Raw genomic sequence first — 25,449 nt, 5'->3', positions numbered from 1 at the left:
AGACCCTGGGGCACAGGCTGGATAGAACACCTGCACACCCTGGGGTACACGCCAGATAGAACACCTGCAGACCCTGGGGCACATGCTGGATAGAACAACTGCAGACCCTGGGGCACACGCTGGATAGAACACCTGCAGTCCCTGAGGCACACACTGGATAGAACACCTGCAGACCCTGGGGCACATGCTGGATAGAACACCTGGAAACCCTGTTGCACATGCTGGATAGAACACCTGCAGATGCTGGAGCACACGCTGGATAGAACACCTGCAGACCCTCAGGCACACGCTAGAAGACCTGCAGACCCTGGGGCACACGCTAGATAGAACAACTGCAGAACTTGGGGCACACGCTGGATAGAACACCTGCAGACCCTGGGGCACACGCTGGATAGAACACCTACAGACCCTGGGGCACACGCTGGATAGAACACCTGCAGACCCTAGGGCACACGCTGAATAGAACACCTGCAAACCCTGAAGCACCTGCTGGAAAGAACACCTGAAAACCCTGGGGCACACGCTGGATAGAAGACCTGCAGACCCTGGGGCACACGCTGGATAGAACACCTGCAGACCCTGGGGCACACGTTGGATAGAACACCTGAAGAATCTGGGTCACATGCTAGATAGAACACCTGCAAACCCTGGGGCACATGCTGGATAGAACACCTGCAATCCCTGGGGCACATGCTGGATAGAACACCTGCAGACCCTGGAGCACACGCTGGATAGACCACCTGCAAACCCTGGGGCACATGCTGGATAGAACACATGGAAACCCTGTTGCACATTCTGGATAGAACACCTGCAGACCCTAGGGCACACGCTGAATAGAACACCTGCAAACCCTGAAGCACATGCTGGATAGAACACCTGAAAACCCTGGGGCACACGCTGGATAGAAGACCTGCAGACCATGGGGCACACGCTGGATAGAACACCTGCAGACCCTGGGGCACACGCTGGATAGAAGACCTACAGGCCGTGGGGCACATGCTGGATAGAACACCTGCAAACCCTGGGGCACATGCTGGATAGAACACCTGCAGACCCTGGAGCACACGCTGGATAGACCACCTGCAAACCCTGGGTCACATGCTGGATAGAACACCTGCAGACCCTGGGGCACACGAAGGATAGAACACCTGCAGATCCTGGGGCACATGCTGGATAGAACACCTGCAGACCTTGGGGCACACACTGGATAGAACACCTGCAGACCATGGGGCACATGCTGGATAGAACACCTACAGACCCTGGGGCACACGCTGGATAGAACACCTGCAGACCCTGTTGCACATGCTGGATAGAACACCTGCAGATCCTGGAGCACATGCTGGATAGAACACCTGCAGACCCTGGGGCACACGCTAGAAGACCTGCAGACCCTGGGGCAAACGCTAGATAGAACAACTGCAGAACTTGGGGCACACGCTGGATAGAACACCTGCAGACCCTGGGGCACACACTGGATAGAACACCTGCAGACCCTGGGGCACACACTGGATAGAACACCTGCAGACCCTAGGGCACACGCTGAATAGAAAACCTGCAAACCCTGAAGCACATGCTGGATAGAACACCTGAAAACCCTGGGGCACACACAGGATAGAAGACCTGCAGACCCTGGGGCACGCGCTGGATAGAACACCTGCAGACCCTGGGGCACATGCTGGATAGAACACCTGCAAACCCTGGGGCACATGATGGATAGAACACCTGCAGACCCTGGAGCACACGCTGGATAGACCACCTGCAAACCCTGGGTCACATGCTGGATAGAACACCTGCAGAACCTGGGGCACACGCTGGATAGAAAACCTGCAGACCCTGGGGCACATGCTGGATAAAATACCTGCATACCTTGGGGCACACACTGGATAGAACACCTGCAGACCCTGGGGCACATGCTGGATAAAACACCTGCAGACCCTGGGATGCACACTTGATAGAACACCTGCAGACCCTGGGGCACACACTGGATAGAACACCTGCAGACCCTGGGGCACATGCTGTATAGAACACCTGCAGATCCTTGGGCACACACAGGATAGAACACCTGCGGACCCTGGGGCACACGCTGGACAGAACACCTGCAGACCCTCGGGCACACGCTGGATAGAACACCTGCAGACCCTGGGGCACACGCCGGATAGAACACCTGCAAACTCTGGGTCACATGCTGGATAGAACACCTGCAGACCCTGGGGCACACGCAGAGAGAACACCTGCAGACCCTGAGGCACATGCTGGATAGAACACCTGCAGACCCTGGGGCACACATTGGATAGAACACCTGCAGACCCTGGGGTACACGCAGGATAGAACACCAGCACACCCTGGGGCACACGCCAGATAGAACACCTGAAGACCCTGGGGTACACGCTGGATAGAACACCTGCAGACCCTGGGGCACACGCTGGATAGAACACCTGCAAACCCTGGGGCACATGCTGGATAGAACACCTGCAGACCCTGGGGCACACGCTGGTTAGAGCACATGCAGACCCTGGGGCACATGCTGGAAAGAACACTTGCAGACCCTGGGGCACACGCTGGTTAGAGCACCAGCAGACCCTGGGGCACATGCTGGAAAACACCTGCAGACCCTGGGGAACACACTGGTTAGAACACCTGCAGACCCTGGGGCACACATTGGATAGAACCCCTGCAGACCCTGGGGTACACGCAGGATAGAACACCTGCACACCCTGGGGCACACGCCAGATAGAACACCTGCAGACCCTGGGGCACACGCTGGATAGAACACCTGCAGACCCTGGGGCAGATGCTGGATAGAACACCTGCAGACCCTGGGGCACACGCAGATAGAACACCTGCAGACCCTGGGGCACACGCTAGAAGACCTGCAGACCCTGGGGCACACGCTAGATAGAACAACTGCAGAACTTGGGGCACACGCTGGATAGAACACATGCAGACCCTGGGGCACACGCTGGATAGAACACCTGCAGACCCTAGGGCACACGCTGAATAGAACACCTGAAAACCCTGAAGCACAAGCTGGATAGAACACCTGAAAACCCTGGGGCACACGCTGGATAGAAGACCTGCAGACCCTGGGGCACACGCTGGATAGAACACCTGCAGATCCTAGGGCACATGCTGGATAGAACACCTGAAGAACCTGGGGCACATGCTGGATAGAACACCTGCAAACTCTGGGTCACATGCTGGATCGAACATCTGCAAACCCTGGGGCACACGCTGGATAGAACACCTGCAGACCCTGGGGCACATGCTGGATAGAACACCTGAAAACCCTGGGGCACACACAGGATAGAAGACCTGCAGACCCTGGGGCACGCGCTGGATAGAACACCTGCAGACCCTGGGGCACATGCTGGATAGAACACCTGCAAACCATGGGGCACATGATGGATAGAACACCTGCAGACCCTGGAGCACACGCTGGATAGACCACCTGCAAACCCTGGGTCACATGCTGGATAGAACACCTGCAGAACCTGGGGCACACGCTGGATAGAAAACCTGCAGACCCTGGGGCACATGCTGGATAAAATACCTGCATACCTTGGGGCACACACTGGATAGAACACCTGCAGACCCTGGGGCACATGCTGGATAAAACACCTGCAGACCCTGGGATGCACACTTGATAGAACACCTGCAGACCCTGGGGCACACACTGGATAGAACACCTGCAGACCCTGGGGCACATGCTGTATAGAACACCTGCAGATCCTCGGGCACACACAGGATAGAACACCTGCGGACCCTGGGGCACACGCTGGACAGAACACCTGCAGACCCTCGGGCACACGCTGGATAGAACACCTGCAGACCCTGGGGCACACGCCGGATAGAACACCTGCAAACTCTGGGTCACATGCTGGATAGAACACCTGCAGACCCTGGGGCACACGCAGAGAGAACACCTGCAGACCCTGAGGCACATGCTGGATAGAACACCTGCAGACCCTGGGGCACACATTGGATAGAACACCTGCAGACCCTGGGGTATACGCAGGATAGAACACCAGCACACCCTGGGGCACACGCCAGATAGAACACCTGAAGACCCTGTGGTACACGCTGGATAGAACACCTGCAGACCCTGGGGCACACGCTGGATAGAACACCTGCAAACCCTGGGGCACATGCTGGATAGAACACCTGCAGACCCTGGGGCACACGCTGGTTAGAGCACATGCAGACCCTGGGGCACATGCTGGAAAGAACACTTGCAGACCCTGGGGCACACGCTGGTTAGAGCACCAGCAGACCCTGGGGCACATGCTGGAAAGAACACCTGCAGACCCTGGGGAACACACTGGTTAGAACACCTGCAGACCCTGGGGCACAAATTGGATAGAACCCCTGCAGACCCTGGGGTACACGCAGGATAGAACACCTGCACACCCTGGGGCACACGCCAGATAGAACACCTGCAGACCCTGGGGCACACGCTGGATAGAACACCTGCAGACCCTGGGGCAGATGCTGGATAGAACACCTGCAGACCCTGGGGCACACGCAGATAGAACACCTGCAGACCCTGGGGCACACGCTAGAAGACCTGCAGACCCTGGGGCACACGCTAGATAGAACAACTGCAGAACTTGGGGCACACGCTGGATAGAACACATGCAGACCCTGGGGCACACGCTGGATAGAACACCTGCAGACCCTAGGGCACACGCTGAATAGAACACCTGAAAACCCTGAAGCACAAGCTGGATAAAACACCTGAAAACCCTGGGGCACACGCTGGATAGAAGACCTGCAGACCCTGGGGCACACGCTGGATAGAACACCTGCAGATCCTAGGGCACATGCTGGATAGAACACCTGAAGAACCTGGGGCACATGCTGGATAGAACACCTGCAAACCCTGGGGCACATGCTGGAAAGAACACCTGCAAACTCTGGGTCACATGCTGGATCGAACATCTGCAAACCCTGGGGCACACGCTGGATAGAACACCTGCAGACCCTGGGGAACATGCTGGATAGAACACCTGCAGACCCTAGGGCACACGCCGAGAGAACACCTGCAGACCCTGGGGCACATGCTGGATAGAACGCCTGCACACCCTGGGGCACACACCAGATAGAACACCTGCAGACCCTGGGGCACACGCTGGATAGAACACCTGCAGACCCTGGGGCACATGCTGGATAGAACACCTGCAGACCCTGGGTCACACGCAGATAGAACACCTGCAGACCCTGGGGCACACGCAGATAGAACACCTGCAGACCCTGGGGCACACACTGGATCGAACACCTGCAGACCCTGGGGCACACGCTGGATAGAATACCTGCAGACCCTGGGTCACACGCTGGATAGAACACCTGCACACCCTGGGGCACACGCCAGATAGAACACCTGAAGACCCTGGGACACATGCTGGATAGAACACCTGCAGACCCTGGGGCACACGCTGGATAGAACACCTGCAGACCCTGGGGCACATGCTGGATAGAACACCTGCAGACCCTGGGTCACACGCAGATAGAACACCTGCAGACCCTGGGGCACACGCAGATAGAACACCTGCAGACCCTGGGGCACACACTGGATCGAACACCTGCAGACCCTGGGGCACACGCTGGATAGAATACCTGCAGACCCTGGGTCACACGCTGGATAGAACACCTGCACACCCTGGGGCACACGCCAGATAGAACACCTGCAGACCCTGGGACACACGCTGGATAGAACACCTGCAGACCCTGGGGCACACGCTGGATAGAACACCTGCAGACCCTGGGGTACACGCAGGATAGAACACTTGCACACCCTGGGGCACACGCCAGATAGAACACCTGCAGACCGTGGGGCACACGCCGGATAGAACACCTGCAGACCCTGGGGCAGATGCTGGATAGAACACCTGCAGACCCTGGGGCACATGCAGATAGAACACCTGCAGACCCTGGGGCAAACGCAGATTGAACACCTGCAGACCCTGGGGCACACGCTGGATAGAACACCCACAGACCCTGGGGCACACGCTGGATAGAATACCTGCAGACCCTGGGGCACAGGCTGGATAGAACACCTGCACACCCTGGGGCACACGCCAGATAGAACACCTGCAGACCCTGGGGCACATGCTGGATAGAACACCTGCAGACCCTGGGGCACACGCTGGATAGAACACCTGCAGTCCCTGGGGCACACACTGGATAGAACACCTGCAGACCCTGGGGCACATGCTGGATAGAACACCTTGAAACCCTGTTGCACATGCTGGATAGAACACCTGCAGATGCTGGAGCACACGCTGGATAGAACACCTGCAGACCCTCAGGCACACGCTAGAAGACCTGCAGACCCTGGGGCACACGCTAGATAGAACAACTGCAGAACTTGGGGCACACGCTGGATAGAACACCTGCAGAACCTGGGGCACACGCTGGATAGAACACCTACAGACCCTGGGGCACACGCTGGATAGAACACCTGCAGACCCTAGGGCACACGCTGAATAGAACACCTGCAAACCCTGAAGCACCTGCTGGAAAGAACACCTGAAAACCCTGGGGCACACGCTGGATAGAAGACCTGCAGACCCTGGGGCACACGCTGGATAGAACACCTGCAGACCCTGGGGCACACGTTGGATAGAACACCTGAAGAATCTGGGGCACATGCTAGATAGAACACCTGCAAACCCTGGGGCACATGCTGGATAGAACACCTGCAATCCCTGGGGCACATGCTGGATAGAACACCTGCAGACCCTGGAGCACACGCTGGATAGACCACCTGCAAACCCTGGGGCACATGCTGGATAGAACACATGGAAACCCTGTTGCACATTCTGGATAGAACACCTGCAGACCCTAGGGCACACGCTGAATAGAACACCTGCAAACCCTGAAGCACATGCTGGATAGAACACCTGAAAACCCTGGGGCACACGCTGGATAGAAGACCTGCAGACCATGGGGCACACGCTGGATAGAACACCTGCAGACCCTGGGGCACACGCTGGATAGAAGACCTACAGGCCCTGGGGCACATGCTGGATAGAACACCTGCAAACCCTGGGGCACATGCTGGATAGAACACCTGCAGACCCTGGAGCACACGCTGGATAGACCACCTGCAAACCCTGGGTCACATGCTGGATAGAACACCTGCAGACCCTGGGGCACACGAAGGATAGAACACCTGCAGACCCTGGGGCACATGCTGGATAGAACACCTGCAGACCTTGGGGCACACACTGGATAGAACACCTGCAGACCATGGGGCACATGCTGGATAGAACACCTACAGACCCTGGGGCACACGCTGGATAGAACACCTGCAGACCCTGTTGCACATGCTGGATAGAACACCTGCAGATCCTGGAGCACATGCTGGATAGAACACCTGCAGACCCTGGGGCACACGCTAGAAGACCTGCAGACCCTGGGGCACACGCTAGATAGAACAACTGCAGAACTTGGGGCACACGCTGGATAGAACACCTGCAGACCCTGGGGCACACACTGGATAGAACACCTGCAGACCCTGGGGCACACACTGGATAGAACACCTGCAGACCCTAGGGCACACGCTGAATAGAAAACCTGCAAACCCTGAAGCACGTGCTGGATAGAACACCTGAAAACCCTGGGGCACACACAGGATAGAAGACCTGCAGACCCTGGGGCACGCGCTGGATAGAACACCTGCAGACCCTGGGGCACATGCTGGATAGAACACCTGCAATCCCTGGGGCACATGATGGATAGAACACCTGCAGACCCTGGAGCACACGCTGGATAGACCACCTGCAAACCCTGGGTCACATGCTGGATAGAACACCTGCAGAACCTGGGGCACACGCTGGATAGAAAACCTGCAGACCCTGGGGCACATGCTGGATAAAATACCTGCATACCTTGGGGCACACACTGGATAGAACACCTGCAGACCCTGGGGCACATGCTGGATAAAACACCTGCAGACCCTGGGATGCACACTTGATAGAACACCTGCAGACCCTGGGGCACACACTGGATAGAACACCTGCAGACCCTGGGGCACATGCTGTATAGAACACCTGCAGATCCTCGGGCACACACAGGATAGAACACCTGCGGACCCTGGGGCACACGCTGGACAGAACACCTGCAGACCCTCGGGCACACGCTGGATAGAACACCTGCAGACCCTGGGGCACACGCCGGATAGAACACCTGCAAACTCTGGGTCACATTCTGGATAGAACACCTGCAGACCCTGGGGCACACGCAGAGAGAACACCTGCAGACCCTGAGGCACATGCTGGATAGAACACCTGCAGACCCTGGGGCACACATTGGATAGAACACCTGCAGACCCTGGGGTACACGCAGGATAGAACACCAGCACACCCTGGGGCACACGCCAGATAGAACACCTGCAGACCCTGCGGTACACGCTGGATAGAACACCTGCAGACCCTGGGGCACACGCTGGATAGAACACCTGCAAACCCTGGGGCACATGCTGGATAGAACACCTGCAGACCCTGGGGCACACGCTGGTTAGAGCACAGGCAGACCCTGGGGCACATGCTGGAAAGAACACTTGCAGACCCTGGGGCACACGCTGGTTAGAGCACCTGCAGACCCTGGGGCACATGCTGGAAAGAACACCTGCAGACCCTGGGGAACACACTGGTTAGAACACCTGCAGACCCTGGGGCACACATTGGATAGAACCCCTGCAGACCCTGGGGTACACGCAGGATAGAACACCTGCACACGCTGGGGCACACGCCAGATAGAACACCTGCAGACCCTGGGGCACACGCTGGATAGAACACCTGCAGACCCTGCGGCAGATGCTGGATAGAACACCTGCAGACCCTGGGGCACACGCAGATAGAACACCTGCAGACCCTGGGGCACACGCTAGAAGACCTGCAGACCTTGGGGCACACGCTAGATAGAACAACTGCAGAACTTGGGGCACACGCTGGATAGAACACATGCAGACCCTGGGGCACACGCTGGATAGAACACCTGCAGACCCTAGGGCACACGCTGAATAGAACACCTGAAAACCCTGAAGCACAAGCTGGATAGAACACCTGAAAACCCTGGAGCACACGCTGGATAGAAGACCTGCAGACTCTGGGGCAAATGCAGATAGAACACCTGCAGACCCTGGGGCACACGCTGGATAGAACACCTGCAGACCCTGGGGCACACGCTGGATAGAATACCTGCAGACCCTGGGGCACACGCTGGATAGAACACCTGCACACCCTGGGGCACACGCCAGCTAGAACACCTGCAGACCCTGGGGAACACGCTGGTTAGAGCACCTGCAGACCCTGGGGCACATGCTTGAAAGAACACCTGCAGACCATGGGGCACATGCTGGATAGAACACCTGCAGGCCTTGGGACACAGGCGGGATAGAACACCTGCAGACCCTGGGGCACCTGCTCGATAGAACACCTGCAAACCCTGGGGCTCACGCTGGATAGAACACGTGCAGACCCTGGGGCACACGCTGGATAGAACACCTGCAGACCCTGGGGCACACGCTAGAAGACCTGCAGAGCCTGGGGCACACGCTGGATAGAACACCTGCAGAACTTGGGGCACACGCTGGATAGAACACCTGCAGACCCTGGGGCAGATGCTGGATAGAACACCTGCAGACTCTGGGGCACACGCAGATAGAACACCTGCAGACCCTGGGGCAAACGCAGATAGAACACCTGCAGACCCTGGGGCACACGCTGGATAGAACACCTGCAGACCCTGGGGCACACGCTGGATAGAATACCTGCAGACCCTGGGGCACACGCTGGATAGAACACCTGCACACCCTGGGTCACACGCCAGCTAGAACACCTGCAGACCCTGGGGCACACGCTGGATAGAACACCTGCAGACCCTGGGGCACAGGCTGGATAGAACACCTGCAGACCCTGGGGCACATGCTGGATAGAACACCTGGAAACCCTGTTGCACATGCTGGATAGAACACCTGCAGACCCTGGAGCACACGCTGGATAGAACACCTGCAGACCCTGGGGCACACGCTAGAAGACCTGCAGACCCTGGGGCACACGCTAGATAGAACAACTGCAGAACTTGGGGCACACGCTGGATAGAACACCTGCAGACCCTGGGGCACACGCTGGATAGAACACCTGCAGACCCTAGGGCACACGCTGAATAGAACACCTGCAAACCCTGAAGCACATGCTGGATAGAACACCTGAAAACCCTGGGGCACACGCTGGATAGAAGACCTGCAGACCCTGGGGCACACGCTGGATAGAACACCTGCAGACCCTAGGGCACATGCTGGATAGAACACCTGAAGAACCTGGGGCACATGCTGGATAGAACACCTGCAAACCCTGGGGCACACGCTGGATAGAACACATGCAGGCCCTGGGGCACACACTGGATAGAACACCTGCAGACCTTGGGGCACATGCTGGATAGAACACCTGGAAACCCTGTTGCACATGCTGGATAGAACACCTGCAGACCCTGGAGCACACGCTGGATAGAAAACCTGCAGACCCTGGGGCACACGCTAGAACACCTGCAGACCCTGGGTTACATGCTGGATAGAACACCTGCAAACCCTGGGGCACATGCTGGATAAACACCTGCAGACCCTGGAGCATATCCTGGATAGGACACCTGCAAACCCTGGGGGACATGCTGGATAGAACACCTGCAGACCCTGGAGCACACGCTGGATAGAACACCTGCAAACCCTGGGGCACATTCTGGATAGAACACCTGCAGACTCTGGGGCACACGCTGGATAAAACACCTGCAAACCTTGGGGCACACGCTGGATAGAACACCTGCAGACCCTGGAACACATGTTGGATAAAACACCTGCAGACCCTGGAGCACATGCTGGATAGAACACTTGAAAACCCTGGGGCACACGCTGAATAGAGCACCTGCAAACCCTGGGGCACACGCTGGATAGAACACCTACAGACCCTGGGGCACACGCTGGATAGAACATCTGCAGACTCTGGGGCACACGCTGGATAGAACACCTGCAGATCCTGGGGCACACGCTGGATAGAACACCTGCAGACCCTGGGGCACATGCTGGATAGAACACCTACAGAACTTGGGGCACACGCTGGATAGAACACCTGCAGACCCTGGGGCACACGCTGGATAGAACATCTGCAGACCCTGGGGCACACATTGGATAGAACCCCTGCAGACCCTGGGGTACACACAGGATAGAACACCTGCACACCCTGGGGCACACGCCAGATAGAACACCTGCAGACCCTGGGGCACATGCTGGATAGAACACCTGCAGACCCTGGGGCAGATGCTGGATAGAACACCTGCAGACCCTGGGGCACACGCAGATAGAACAACTGCAGACCCTGGGGCACACGCTAGAAGACCTGCAGACCCTGGGGCACACGCTAGATAGAACAACTGCAGAACTTGGGGCACACGCTGGATAGAACACATGCAGACCCTGGGGCACACGCTGGATAGAACACCTGCAGACCCTAGGGCACACGCTGAATAGAACACCTGCAAACCCTGAAGCACAAGCTGGATACAACACCTGAAAACCCTGGGGCACACGCTGGATAGAAGACCTGCAGACCTTGGGGCACACGCTGGATAGAACACCTGCAGACCCTAGGGCACAAACTGGATAGAACACCTGAAGAACCTGGGGCACATGCTGGATAGAACACCTGCAAACCCTGGGGCACATGCTGGAAAGAACACCTGCAAACTCTGGGTCACATGCTGGATAGAACACCTGCAGACCCTGGGGCACATGCTGGATAGAACACCTGCAGACCCTAGGGCACACGCCGAGAGAACACCTGCAGACCCTGGGGCACATGCTGGATAGAACGCCTGCACACTCTGGGGCACACACCAGATAGAACACCTGCAGACCCTGGAGCACACGCTGGATAGAACACCTGCAGACCCTGTGGCACATGCCGGATAGAACACCTGCAGACCCTGGGTCACACGCAGATAGAACACCTGCAGACCCTGGGGCACACGCAGATAGAACACCTGCAGACCCTGGGGCACACACTGGATCGAACACCTGCAGACCCTGGGGCACACGCTGGATAGAATACCTGCAGACCCTGGGTCACACGCTGGATAGAACACCTGCACACCCTGGGGCACACGCCAGATAGAACACCTGCACACCCTGGGACACACGCTGGATAGAACACCTGCATACCCTGGGGCACATGCTGAATAGAACACCTGCAGACCCTGGGGCACATGCTGGATAGAACACCTGCAGACCCTGGGTCACACGCAGATAGAACACCTGCAGACCCTGGGGCACACGCAGATAGAACATCTGCAGACCCTGGGGCACACACTGGATCGAACACCTGCAGACCCTGGGGCACACGCTGGATAGAATACCTGCAGACCCTGGGTCACACGCAGGATAGAACACCTGCACACCCTGGGGCACACGCCAGATAGAACACCTGCAGACCCTGGGACACACGCTGGATAGAACACCTGCAGACCCTGGGGCACACGCTGGATAGAACACCTGCAGACCCTGGGGTACACGCAGGATAGAACACTTGCACACCCTGGGGCACACGCCAGATAGAACATCTGCAGACCGTGGGGCACACGCCGGATAGAACACCTGCAGACCCTGGGGCAGATGCTGGATAGAACACCTGCAGACCCTGGGGCACACGCAGATAGTACACCTGCAGACCCTGGGGCAAACGCAGATTGAACACCTGCAGACCCTGGGGCACACGCTGGATAGAACACCCGCAGACCCTGGGACACACGCTGGATAGAACACCTGCAGACCCTGGGGCACACGCTGGATAGAACACCTGCAGACCCTGGGGCACATGCTGGATAGAACACCTGCAGACCCTGGGGCACATGCTGGATAGAACACCTGCAGACCCTGGGTCACACGCAGATAGAACACCTGCAGACCCTGGGGCACACGCAGATAGAACACCTGCAGACCCTGGGGCACACACTGGATCGAACACCTGCAGACCCTGGGGCACACGCTGGATAGAATACCTGCAGACCCTGGGTCACACGCTGGATAGAACACCTGCACACCCTGGGGCACACGCCAGATAGAACACCTGCAGACCCTGGGACACACGCTGGATAGAACACCTGCAGACCCTGGGGCACACGCTGGATAGAACACTTGCACACCCTGGGGCACACGCCAGATAGAACATCTGCAGACTGTGGGGCACACGCCGGATAGAACACCTGCAGACCCTGGGGCAGATGCTGGATAGAACACCTGCAGACCCTGGGGCACACGCAGATAGTAAACCTGCAGACCCTGGGGCAAACGCAGATTGAACACCTGCAGACCCTGGGGCACACGCTGGATAGAACACCCACAGAGCCTGGGGCACACGCTGGATAGAATACTTGCAGACCCTGGGGCACAGGCTGGATAGAACACCTGCACACCCTGGGGCACACGCCAGATAGAACACCTGCAGACCCTGGGGCACATGCTGGATAGAACACCTGCAGACCCTGGGGCACACGCTGGATAGAACACCTGCAGTCCCTGAGGCACACACTGGATAGAACACCTGCAGAGCCTGGGGCACATGCTGGATAGAACACCTGGAGACACTGTTGCACATGCTGGATAGAACACCTGCAGACCCTGGAGCACACGCTGGATAGAACACCTGCAGACCCTCAGGCACACGCTAGAAGACCTGCAGACCCTGGGGCACACGCTAGATAGAACAACTGCAGAACTTGGGGCACACGCTGGATAGAACACCTGCAGAACCTGGGGCACACGCTGGATAGAACACCTACAGACACTGGGGCACACGCTGGATAGAACACCTGCAAACCCTGAAGCACATGCTGGATAGAACACCTGAAAACCCTGGGGCACACGCTGGATAGAAGACCTGCAGACCCTGGGGCACAGGCTGGATAGAACACCTGCAGACCCTGGGGCACACGCTGGATAGAAGACCTACAGGCCCTGGGGCACATGCTGGATAGAAAACCTGCAAACCCTGAGGCACATGCTGGATAGAACACCTGCAGACCCTGGAGCACACGCTGGATAGACCACCTGCAAACCCTGGGTCACATGCTGGATAGAACACCTGCAGACCCTGGGGCACACGAAGGATAGAACACCTGCAGACCCTGGGGCACATGCTGGATAGAACACCTGCAGACCTTGGGGCACACACTGGATAGAACACCTGCAGACCATGGGGCACATGCTGGATAGAACACCTGCAGACCCTGTTGCACATGCTGGATAGAACACCTGCAGACCCTGGAGCACATGCTGGATAGAACACCTCCAGACCCTGGGGCACACGCTAGAAGACCTGCAGACCCTGGGGCACACGCTAGATAGAACAACGGCAGAACTTGGGGCACACGCTGGATAGAACACCTGCAGACCCTGGGGCACACACTGGATAGAACACCTGCACACCCTGGGGCACACACTGGATAGAACACCTGCAGACCCTAAGGTACACGCTGAATAGAAAACCTGCAAACCCTGAAGCACATGCTGGATAGAACACCTGAAAACCCTGGGGCACACACAGGATAGAAGACCTGCAGACCCTAGGGCACACGCTGGATAGAATACCTGCAGACCCTGGGGCACATGCTGGATAGAACACCTGCAAACCCTGGGGCACATGCTGGATAGAACACCTGAAAACCCTGGGGCACACGCTGGATAGAAGACCTGCAGACCTTGGGGCACACGCTGGAGAGAACACCTGCAGACCCTAGGGCACAAACTGGATAGAACACCTGAAGAACCTGGGGCACATGCTGGATAGAACACCTGCAAACCCTGGGGCACATGCTGGAAAGAACACCTGCAAACTCTGGGTCACATGCTGGATAGAACACCTGCAGACCCTGGGGCACATGCTGGATAGAACACCTGCAGACCCTAGGGCACACGCCGAGAGAACACCTGCAGACCCTGGGGCACATGCTGGATAGAACACCTGCACACTCTGGGGCACACACCAGATAGAACACCTGCAGACCCTGGGGCACACGCTGGATAGAACACCTGCAGACCCTGGGGCACATGCCGGATAGAACACCTGCAGACCCTGGTTCACACGCAGATAGAACACCTGCAGACCCTGGGGCACACGCAGATAGAACACCTGCAGACCCTGGGGCACACACTGGATCGAACACCTGCAGACCCTGGGGCACACGCTGGATAGAATACCTGCAGACCCTGGGTCACACGCTGGATAGAACACCTGCACACCCTGGGGCACACGCCAGATAGAACACCTGCAGACCCTGGGAAACACGCTGGATAGAACACCTGCAGACCCTGGGGCACACGCTGGATAGAACACCTGCATACCCTGGGGCACATGCTGAATAGAACACCTGCAGACCCTGGGGCACATGCTGGATAGAACACCTGCAGACCCTGGGTCACACGCAGATAGAACACCTGCAGACCCTGGGGCACACGCAGATAGAACATCTGCAGACCCTGGGGCACACACTGGATCGAACACCTGCAGACCCTGGGGCACACGCTGGATAGAATACCTGCAGACCCTGGGTCACACGCTGGATAGAACACCTGCACACCCTGGGGCACACGCCAGAGAGAACACCTGCAGACCCTGGGACACACGCTGGATAGAACACCTGCAGACCCTGGGGCACAAGCTGGATAGAACACCTGCAGACCCTGGGGTACACGCAGGATAGAACACTTGCACACCCTGGGGCACACGTCAGATAGAACATCTGCAGACCGTGGGGCACACGCCGGATAGAACACCTGCAGACCATGGGGCAGATGCTGGATAGAACACCTGCAGACCCTGGGGCACACGCAGATAGTACACCTGCAGACCCTGGGGCAAACGCAGATTGAACACCTGCAGACCCTGGGGCACACGCTGGATAGAACACCCGCAGACCCTGGGACACACGCTGGATAGAACACCTGCAGACCCTGGGGCACACGCTGGATAGAACACCTGCAGACCCTGGGGCACATGCTGGATAGAACACCTGCAGACCCTGGGGCACATGCTGGATAGAACACCTGCAGACCCTGGGTCACACGCAGATAGAACACCTGCAGACCCTGGGGCACACGCAGATAGAACACCTGCAGACCCTGGGGCACACACTGGATCGAACACCTGCAGACCCTGGGGCACACGCTGGATAGAATACCTGCAGACCCTGGGGCACACGCTGGATAGAACACCTGCACACCCTGGGGCACACGCCAGATAGAACACCTGCAGACCCTGGGACACACGCTGGATAGAACACCTGCAGACCCTGGGGTACACGCAGGATAGAACACTTGCACACCCTGGGGCACACGCCAGATAGAACATCTGCAGACCGTGGGGCACACGCCGGATAGAACACCTGCAGACCCTGGGGCAGATGCTGGATAGAACACCTGCAGACCCTGGGGCACACGCAGATAGTAAACCTGCAGACCCTGGGGCAAATGCAGATTGAACACCTGCAGACCCTGGGGCACACGCTGGATAGAACACCCGCAGAGCCTGGGGAACACGCTGGATAGAATACCTGCAGACCCTGGGGCACAGGCTGGATAGAACACCTGCACACCCTGGGGCACACGCCAGATAGAACACCTGCAGACCCTGGGGCACATGCTGGATAGAACACCTGCAGACCCTGGGGCACACGCTGGATAGAACACCTGCAGTCCCTGAGGCACACACTGGATAGAACACCTGCAGAGCCTGGGGCACATGCTGGATAGAACACCTGGAAACACTGTTGCACATGCTGGATAGAACACCTGCAGACCCTGGAGCACACGCTGGATAGAACACCTGCAGACCCTCAGGCACAAGTTAGAAGACCTGCAGACCCTGGGGCACACGCTAGATAGAACAACTGCAGAACTTGGGGCACACGCTGGATAGAACACCTGCAGACCCTGGGGCACACGCTGGATAGAACACCTACAATCCCTGGGGCACACGCTGGATATAACACCTGCAGACCCTAGGGCACACGCTGAATAGAACACCTGCAAACCCTGAGGCACATGCTGGATAGAACACCTGAAAACCCTGGGGCACACGCTGGATAGAAGACCTGCAGACCCTGGGGCACACGCTGGATAGAACACCTGCAGACCCTGGGGCACACGCTGAATAGAAGACCTACAGGCCCTGGGGCACATGCTGGATAGAACACCTGCAAACCCTGAGGCACATGCTGGATAGAACACCTGCAGACCCTGGAGCACACGCTGGATAGACCACCTGCAAACCCTGGGTCACATGCTGGATAGAACACCTGCAGACCCTGGGGCACACGAAGGATAGAACACCTGCAGACCCTGGGGCACATGCTGGATAGAACACCTGCAGACCTTGGGGCACACACTGGATAGAACACCTGCAGACCATGGGGCACATGCTGGATAGAACACCTGCAGACCCTGTTGCACATGCTGGATAGAACACCTGCAGACCCTGGAGCACATGCTGGATAGAACACCTGCAGACCCTGGGGCACACGCTAGAAGACCTGCAGACCCTGGGGCACACGCTAGATAGAACAACTGCAGAACTTGGGGCACACGCTGGATAGAACACCTGCAGACCCTGGGGCACACACTGGATAGAACACCTGCACACCCTGGGGCACACACTGGATAGAACACCTGCAGACCCTAGGGTACCCGCTGAATAGAAAACCTGCAAACCCAGAAGCACATGCTGGATAGAACACCTGAAAACCCTGGGGCACACACAGGATAGAAGACCTGCAGACCCTGGGGCACACGCTGGATAGAATACCTGCAGACCCTGGGGCACACGCTGGATAGAACACCTGCAAACCCTGGGGCACATGCTGGATAGAACACCTGCAGACCCTGGAGCACACGCTGGATAGACCACCTGCAAACCCTTGGTCACATGCTGGATAGAACACCTGCAGAACCTGGGGCACATGCTGGATAGAACACCTGCAGACCCTGGGGCACATGCTGGATAAAACACCTGCAGACCTTGGGGCACACACTGGATAGAACACCTGCAGACCCTGGGGCACATTCTGGATAAAACACCTGCAGACCCTGGGATGCACACTTGATAGAACACCTGCAGACCCTGGGGCACACACTGGATAGAACAACTGCAGACCCTGGGGCACACGCTGTATAGAACACCTCCAGATCCTCGGGCACACACAGGAGAGAACACCTGCGGACCCTGGGGCACACGCTGGACAGAACACCTGCAGACCCTCGGGCACACGCTGGATAGAACACCTGCAGACCCTGGGGCACACGCCGGATAGAACACCTGCAAACTCTGGGTCACATGCTGGATAGAACACCCGCAGAGCCTGGGGAACACGCTGGATAGAATACCTGCAGACCCTGGGGCACAGGCTGGATAGAACACCTGCACACCCTGGGGCACACGCCAGATAGAACACCTGCAGACCCTGGGGCACATGCTGGATAGAACACCTGCAGACCCTGGGGCACACGCTGGATAGAACACCTGCAGTCCCTGAGGCACACACTGGATAGAACACCTGCAGAGCCTGGGGCACATGCTGGATAGAACACCTGGAAACACTGTTGCACATGCTGGATAGAACACCTGCAGACCCTGGAGCACACGCTGGATAGAACACCTGCAGACCCTCAGGCACAAGTTAGAAGACCTGCAGACCCTGGGGCACACGCTAGATAGAACACCTGCACACTCTGGGGCACACACCAGATAGAACACCTGCAGACCCTGGGGCACACGCTGGATAGAACACCTGCAGACCCTGGGGCACATGCCGGATAGAACACCTGCAGACCCTGGTTCACACGCAGATAGAACACCTGCAGACCCTGGGGCACACGCAGATAGAACACCTGCAGACCCTGGGGCACACACTGGATCGAACACCTGCAGACCCTGGGGCACACGCTGGATAGAATACCTGCAGACCCTGGGTCACACGCTGGATAGAACACCTGCACACCCTGGGGCACACGCCAGATAGAACACCTGCAGACCCTGGGAAACACGCTGGATAGAACACCTGCAGACCCTGGGGCACACGCTGGATAGAACACCTGCATACCCTGGGGCACATGCTGAATAGAACACCTGCAGACCCTGGGGCACATGCTGGATAGAACACCTGCAGACCCTGGGTCACACGCAGATAGAACACCTGCAGACCCTGGGGCACACGCAGATAGAACATCTGCAGACCCTGGGGCACACACTGGATCGAACACCTGCAGACCCTGGGGCACACGCTGGATAGAATACCTGCAGACCCTGGGTCACACGCTGGATAGAACACCTGCACACCCTGGGGCACACGCCAGAGAGAACACCTGCAGACCCTGGGACACACGCTGGATAGAACACCTGCAGACCCTGGGGCACAAGCTGGATAGAACACCTGCAGACCCTGGGGTACACGCAGGATAGAACACTTGCACACCCTGGGGCACACGTCAGATAGAACATCTGCAGACCGTGGGGCACACGCCGGATAGAACACCTGCAGACCATGGGGCAGATGCTGGATAGAACACCTGCAGACCCTGGGGCACACGCAGATAGTACACCTGCAGACCCTGGGGCAAACGCAGATTGAACACCTGCAGACCCTGGGGCACACGCTGGATAGAACACCCGCAGACCCTGGGACACACGCTGGATAGAACACCTGCAGACCCTGGGGCACACGCTGGATAGAACACCTGCAGACCCTGGGGCACATGCTGGATAGAACACCTGCAGACCCTGGGGCACATGCTGGATAGAACACCTGCAGACCCTGGGTCACACGCAGATAGAACACCTGCAGACCCTGGGGCACACGCAGATAGAACACCTGCAGACCCTGGGGCACACACTGGATCGAACACCTGCAGACCCTGGGGCACACGCTGGATAGAATACCTGCAGACCCTGGGGCACACGCTGGATAGAACACCTGCACACCCTGGGGCACACGCCAGATAGAACACCTGCAGACCCTGGGACACACGCTGGATAGAACACCTGCAGACCCTGGGGTACACGCAGGATAGAACACTTGCACACCCTGGGGCACACGCCAGATAGAACATCTGCAGACCGTGGGGCACACGCCGGATAGAACACCTGCAGACCCTGGGGCAGATGCTGGATAGAACACCTGCAGACCCTGGGGCACACGCAGATAGTAAACCTGCAGACCCTGGGGCAAATGCAGATTGAACACCTGCAGACCCTGGGGCACACGCTGGATAGAACACCCGCAGAGCCTGGGGAACACGCTGGATAGAATACCTGCAGACCCTGGGGCACAGGCTGGATAGAACACCTGCACACCCTGGGGCACACGCCAGATAGAACACCTGCAGACCCTGGGGCACATGCTGGATAGAACACCTGCAGACCCTGGGGCACACGCTGGATAGAACACCTGCAGTCCCTGAGGCACACACTGGATAGAACACCTGCAGAGCCTGGGGCACATGCTGGATAGAACACCTGGAAACACTGTTGCACATGCTGGATAGAACACCTGCAGACCCTGGAGCACACGCTGGATAGAACACCTGCAGACCCTCAGGCACAAGTTAGAAGACCTGCAGACCCTGGGGCACACGCTAGATAGAACAACTGCAGAACTTGGGGCACACGCTGGATAGAACACCTGCAGACCCTGGGGCACACGCTGGATAGAACACCTACAATCCCTGGGGCACACGCTGGATATAACACCTGCAGACCCTAGGGCACACGCTGAATAGAACACCTGCAAACCCTGAGGCACATGCTGGATAGAACACCTGAAAACCCTGGGGCACACGCTGGATAGAAGACCTGCAGACCCTGGGGCACACGCTGGATAGAACACCTGCAGACCCTGGGGCACACGCTGAATAGAAGACCTACAGGCCCTGGGGCACATGCTGGATAGAACACCTGCAAACCCTGAGGCACATGCTGGATAGAACACCTGCAGACCCTGGAGCACACGCTGGATAGACCACCTGCAAACCCTGGGTCACATGCTGGATAGAACACCTGCAGACCCTGGGGCACACGAAGGATAGAACACCTGCAGACCCTGGGGCACATGCTGGATAGAACACCTGCAGACCTTGGGGCACACACTGGATAGAACACCTGCAGACCATGGGGCACATGCTGGATAGAACACCTGCAGACCCTGTTGCACATGCTGGATAGAACACCTGCAGACCCTGGAGCACATGCTGGATAGAACACCTGCAGACCCTGGGGCACACGCTAGAAGACCTGCAGACCCTGGGGCACACGCTAGATAGAACAACTGCAGAACTTGGGGCACACGCTGGATAGAACACCTGCAGACCCTGGGGCACACACTGGATAGAACACCTGCACACCCTGGGGCACACACTGGATAGAACACCTGCAGACCCTAGGGTACCCGCTGAATAGAAAACCTGCAAACCCAGAAGCACATGCTGGATAGAACACCTGAAAACCCTGGGGCACACACAGGATAGAAGACCTGCAGACCCTGGGGCACACGCTGGATAGAATACCTGCAGACCCTGGGGCACACGCTGGATAGAACACCTGCAAACCCTGGGGCACATGCTGGATAGAACACCTGCAGACCCTGGAGCACACGCTGGATAGACCACCTGCAAACCCTTGGTCACATGCTGGATAGAACACCTGCAGAACCTGGGGCACATGCTGGATAGAACACCTGCAGACCCTGGGGCACATGCTGGATAAAACACCTGCAGACCTTGGGGCACACACTGGATAGAACACCTGCAGACCCTGGGGCACATTCTGGATAAAACACCTGCAGACCCTGGGATGCACACTTGATAGAACACCTGCAGACCCTGGGGCACACACTGGATAGAACAACTGCAGACCCTGGGGCACACGCTGTATAGAACACCTCCAGATCCTCGGGCACACACAGGAGAGAACACCTGCGGACCCTGGGGCACACGCTGGACAGAACACCTGCAGACCCTCGGGCACACGCTGGATAGAACACCTGCAGACCCTGGGGCACACGCCGGATAGAACACCTGCAAACTCTGGGTCACATGCTGGATAGAACACCCGCAGAGCCTGGGGAACACGCTGGATAGAATACCTGCAGACCCTGGGGCACAGGCTGGATAGAACACCTGCACACCCTGGGGCACACGCCAGATAGAACACCTGCAGACCCTGGGGCACATGCTGGATAGAACACCTGCAGACCCTGGGGCACACGCTGGATAGAACACCTGCAGTCCCTGAGGCACACACTGGATAGAACACCTGCAGAGCCTGGGGCACATGCTGGATAGAACACCTGGAAACACTGTTGCACATGCTGGATAGAACACCTGCAGACCCTGGAGCACACGCTGGATAGAACACCTGCAGACCCTCAGGCACAAGTTAGAAGACCTGCAGACCCTGGGGCACACGCTAGATAGAACAACTGCAGAACTTGGGGCACACGCTGGATAGAACACCTGCAGACCCTGGGGCACACGCTGGATAGAACACCTACAATCCCTGGGGCACACGCTGGATATAACACCTGCAGACCCTAGGGCACACGCTGAATAGAACACCTGCAAACCCTGAGGCACATGCTGGATAGAACACCTGAAAACCCTGGGGCACACGCTGGATAGAAGACCTGCAGACCCTGGGGCACACGCTGGATAGAACACCTGCAGACCCTGGGGCACACGCTGGATAGAAGACCTACAGGCCCTGGGGCACATGCTGGATAGAACACCTGCAAACCCTGAGGCACATGCTGGATAGAACACCTGCAGACCCTGGAGCACACGCTGGATAGACCACCTGCAAACCCTGGGTCACATGCTGGATAGAACACCTGCAGACCCTGGGGCACACGAAGGATAGAACACCTGCAGACCCTGGGGCACATGCTGGATAGAACACCTGCAGACCTTGGGGCACACACTGGATAGAACACCTGCAGACCATGGGGCACATGCTGGATAGAACACCTGCAGACCCTGTTGCACATGCTGGATAGAACACCTGCAGACCCTGGAGCACATGCTGGATAGAACACCTGCAGACCCTGGGGAACACGCTAGAAGACCTGCAGACCCTGGGGCACACGCTAGATAGAACAACTGCAGAACTTGGGGCACACGCTGGATAGAACACCTGCAGACCCTGGGGCACACACTGGATAGAACACCTGCACACCCTGGGGCACACACTGGATAGAACACCTGCAGACCCTAGGGTACCCGCTGAATAGAAAACCTGCAAACCCAGAAGCACATGCTGGATAGAACACCTGAAAACCCTGGGGCACACACAGGATAGAAGACCTGCAGACCCTAGGGCACACGCTGGATAGAATACCTGCAGACCCTGGGGCACACGCTGGATAGAACACCTGCAAACCCTGGGGCACATGCTGGATAGAACACCTGCAGACCCTGGAGCACACGCTGGATAGACCACCTGCAAACCCTTGGTCACATGCTGGATAGAACACCTGCAGAACCTGGGGCACATGCTGGATAGAACACCTGCAGACCCTGGGGCACATGCTGGATAAAACACCTGCAGACCTTGGGGCACACACTGGATAGAACACCTGCAGACCCTGGGGCACATTCTGGATAAAACACCTGCAGACCCTGGGATGCACACTTGATAGAACACCTGCAGACCCTGGGGCACACACTGGATAGAACAACTGCAGACCCTGGGGCACACGCTGTATAGAACACCTGCAGATCCTCGGGCACACACAGGAGAGAACACCTGCGGACCCTGGGGCACACGCTGGACAGAACACCTGCAGACCCTCGGGCACACGCTGGATAGAACACCTGCAGACCCTGGGGCACACGCCGGATAGAACACCTGCAAACTCTGGGTCACATGCTGGATAGAACACCTGCAGATCCTGGGGCACACGCTGGATAGAACACCTGCAGACCCTGGGGCACATGCTTGAAAGAACACCTGCAGACCCTGGGACACACGCTGGATAGAACACCTGCAGGCCATGGGACACAGGCGGGATAGAACACCTGCAGACCCTGGGGCACACATTGGATAGAACACCTGCCGACCCTGTGGTACACGCAGGATAGAACACCTGCACACCCTGGGGCACACGCCAGATAGAACACCTGCAGACCCTGCGGTACACGCTGGATAGAACACCTGCAAACCCTGGGGCACATGGTGGATAGAACACCTGCAGACCCTGGGGCACACGCTGGTTAGAGCACGTGCAGACCCTGGGGCACATGCTGGAAAGAACACCTGCAGACCCTGGGGCACACGCTGGTTAGAACACCTGCAGACCCTGGGACACATGCTGGAAAGAACACCTGCAGACCCTGGGGAACACACTGGTTAGAACACCTGCAGACCCTGGGGCACATGCTGGACAGAACACCTGAAGAACCTGGGGCACACGCTGGATAGAACACCTACAGACCTGTGGCACACGCTGGATAGAACACCTGCAAACCCTGGGGCACATGCTGGCTAGAACACCTGCAGACCCTGGGGCACACGCTGGTTAGAGCACCTGCAGACCCTGGGGCACATGCTTGAAAGAACAGCTGCAGACCCTGGAGCACACGCTGGATAGAACACCTGCAGGCCATGGGACACAGGCGGGATAGAACACCTGCAGACCATGAGGCACATGCTCGATAGAACACCTGCAAACCCTGGGGCTCACGCTGGATAGAACACGTGCAGACCCTGGGGCACACGCTGGATAGAACACCTGCAGACCCTGGGGCACACGCTAGAAGACCTGCAGACCCTGGGGCACACGCTGGATAGAACACCTGCAGAACTTGGGGCACATGCTGGATAGAACACCTGCAGACCCTGGGGCACACGCTGGATAGAACACCTGCAGACCCTGGGGCACACATTGGATAGAACATCAGCAGACCCTGGGGTACACGCAGGATAGAACACCTGCACACCCTGGGGCACACGCCAGATAGAACACCTGCAGACCCTGGGGCACACGCTGGATAGTACACCTGCAGACCCTGGGGCAGATGCTGGATAGAACACCTGCAGACTCTGGGGCACACGCAGATAGAACACCTGCAGACCCTGGGGCAAACACAGATAGAACATCTGCAGACCTGGGGCACACGCTGGATAGAACACCTGCAGACCCTGGGGCACACACTGGATAGAAAACCTGCAGACCCTGGGGCACACGCTGGATAGAACACCTGCACACCCTGGGGCACACGCCAGCTAGAACACCTGCAGACCCTGGGGCACACGCTGGATAGAACACCTGCAGACCCTGGGGCACAGGCTAGATAGAACACCTGCAGGCCCTGGGGCACAAACTGGATAGAACACCTGCAGACCCTGGGGTACATGCTGG

Source organism: Ambystoma mexicanum, chromosome 1p, assembly GCF_040938575.1.
Source record: "Ambystoma mexicanum isolate Mex_15411 chromosome 1p, UKY_AmexF1_1, whole genome shotgun sequence".
NCBI lineage: Eukaryota > Metazoa > Chordata > Amphibia > Caudata > Ambystomatidae > Ambystoma > Ambystoma mexicanum.
The sequence above is the reverse complement of the archived record's forward strand: the minus strand, read 5'-3'. Positions refer to the sequence as shown.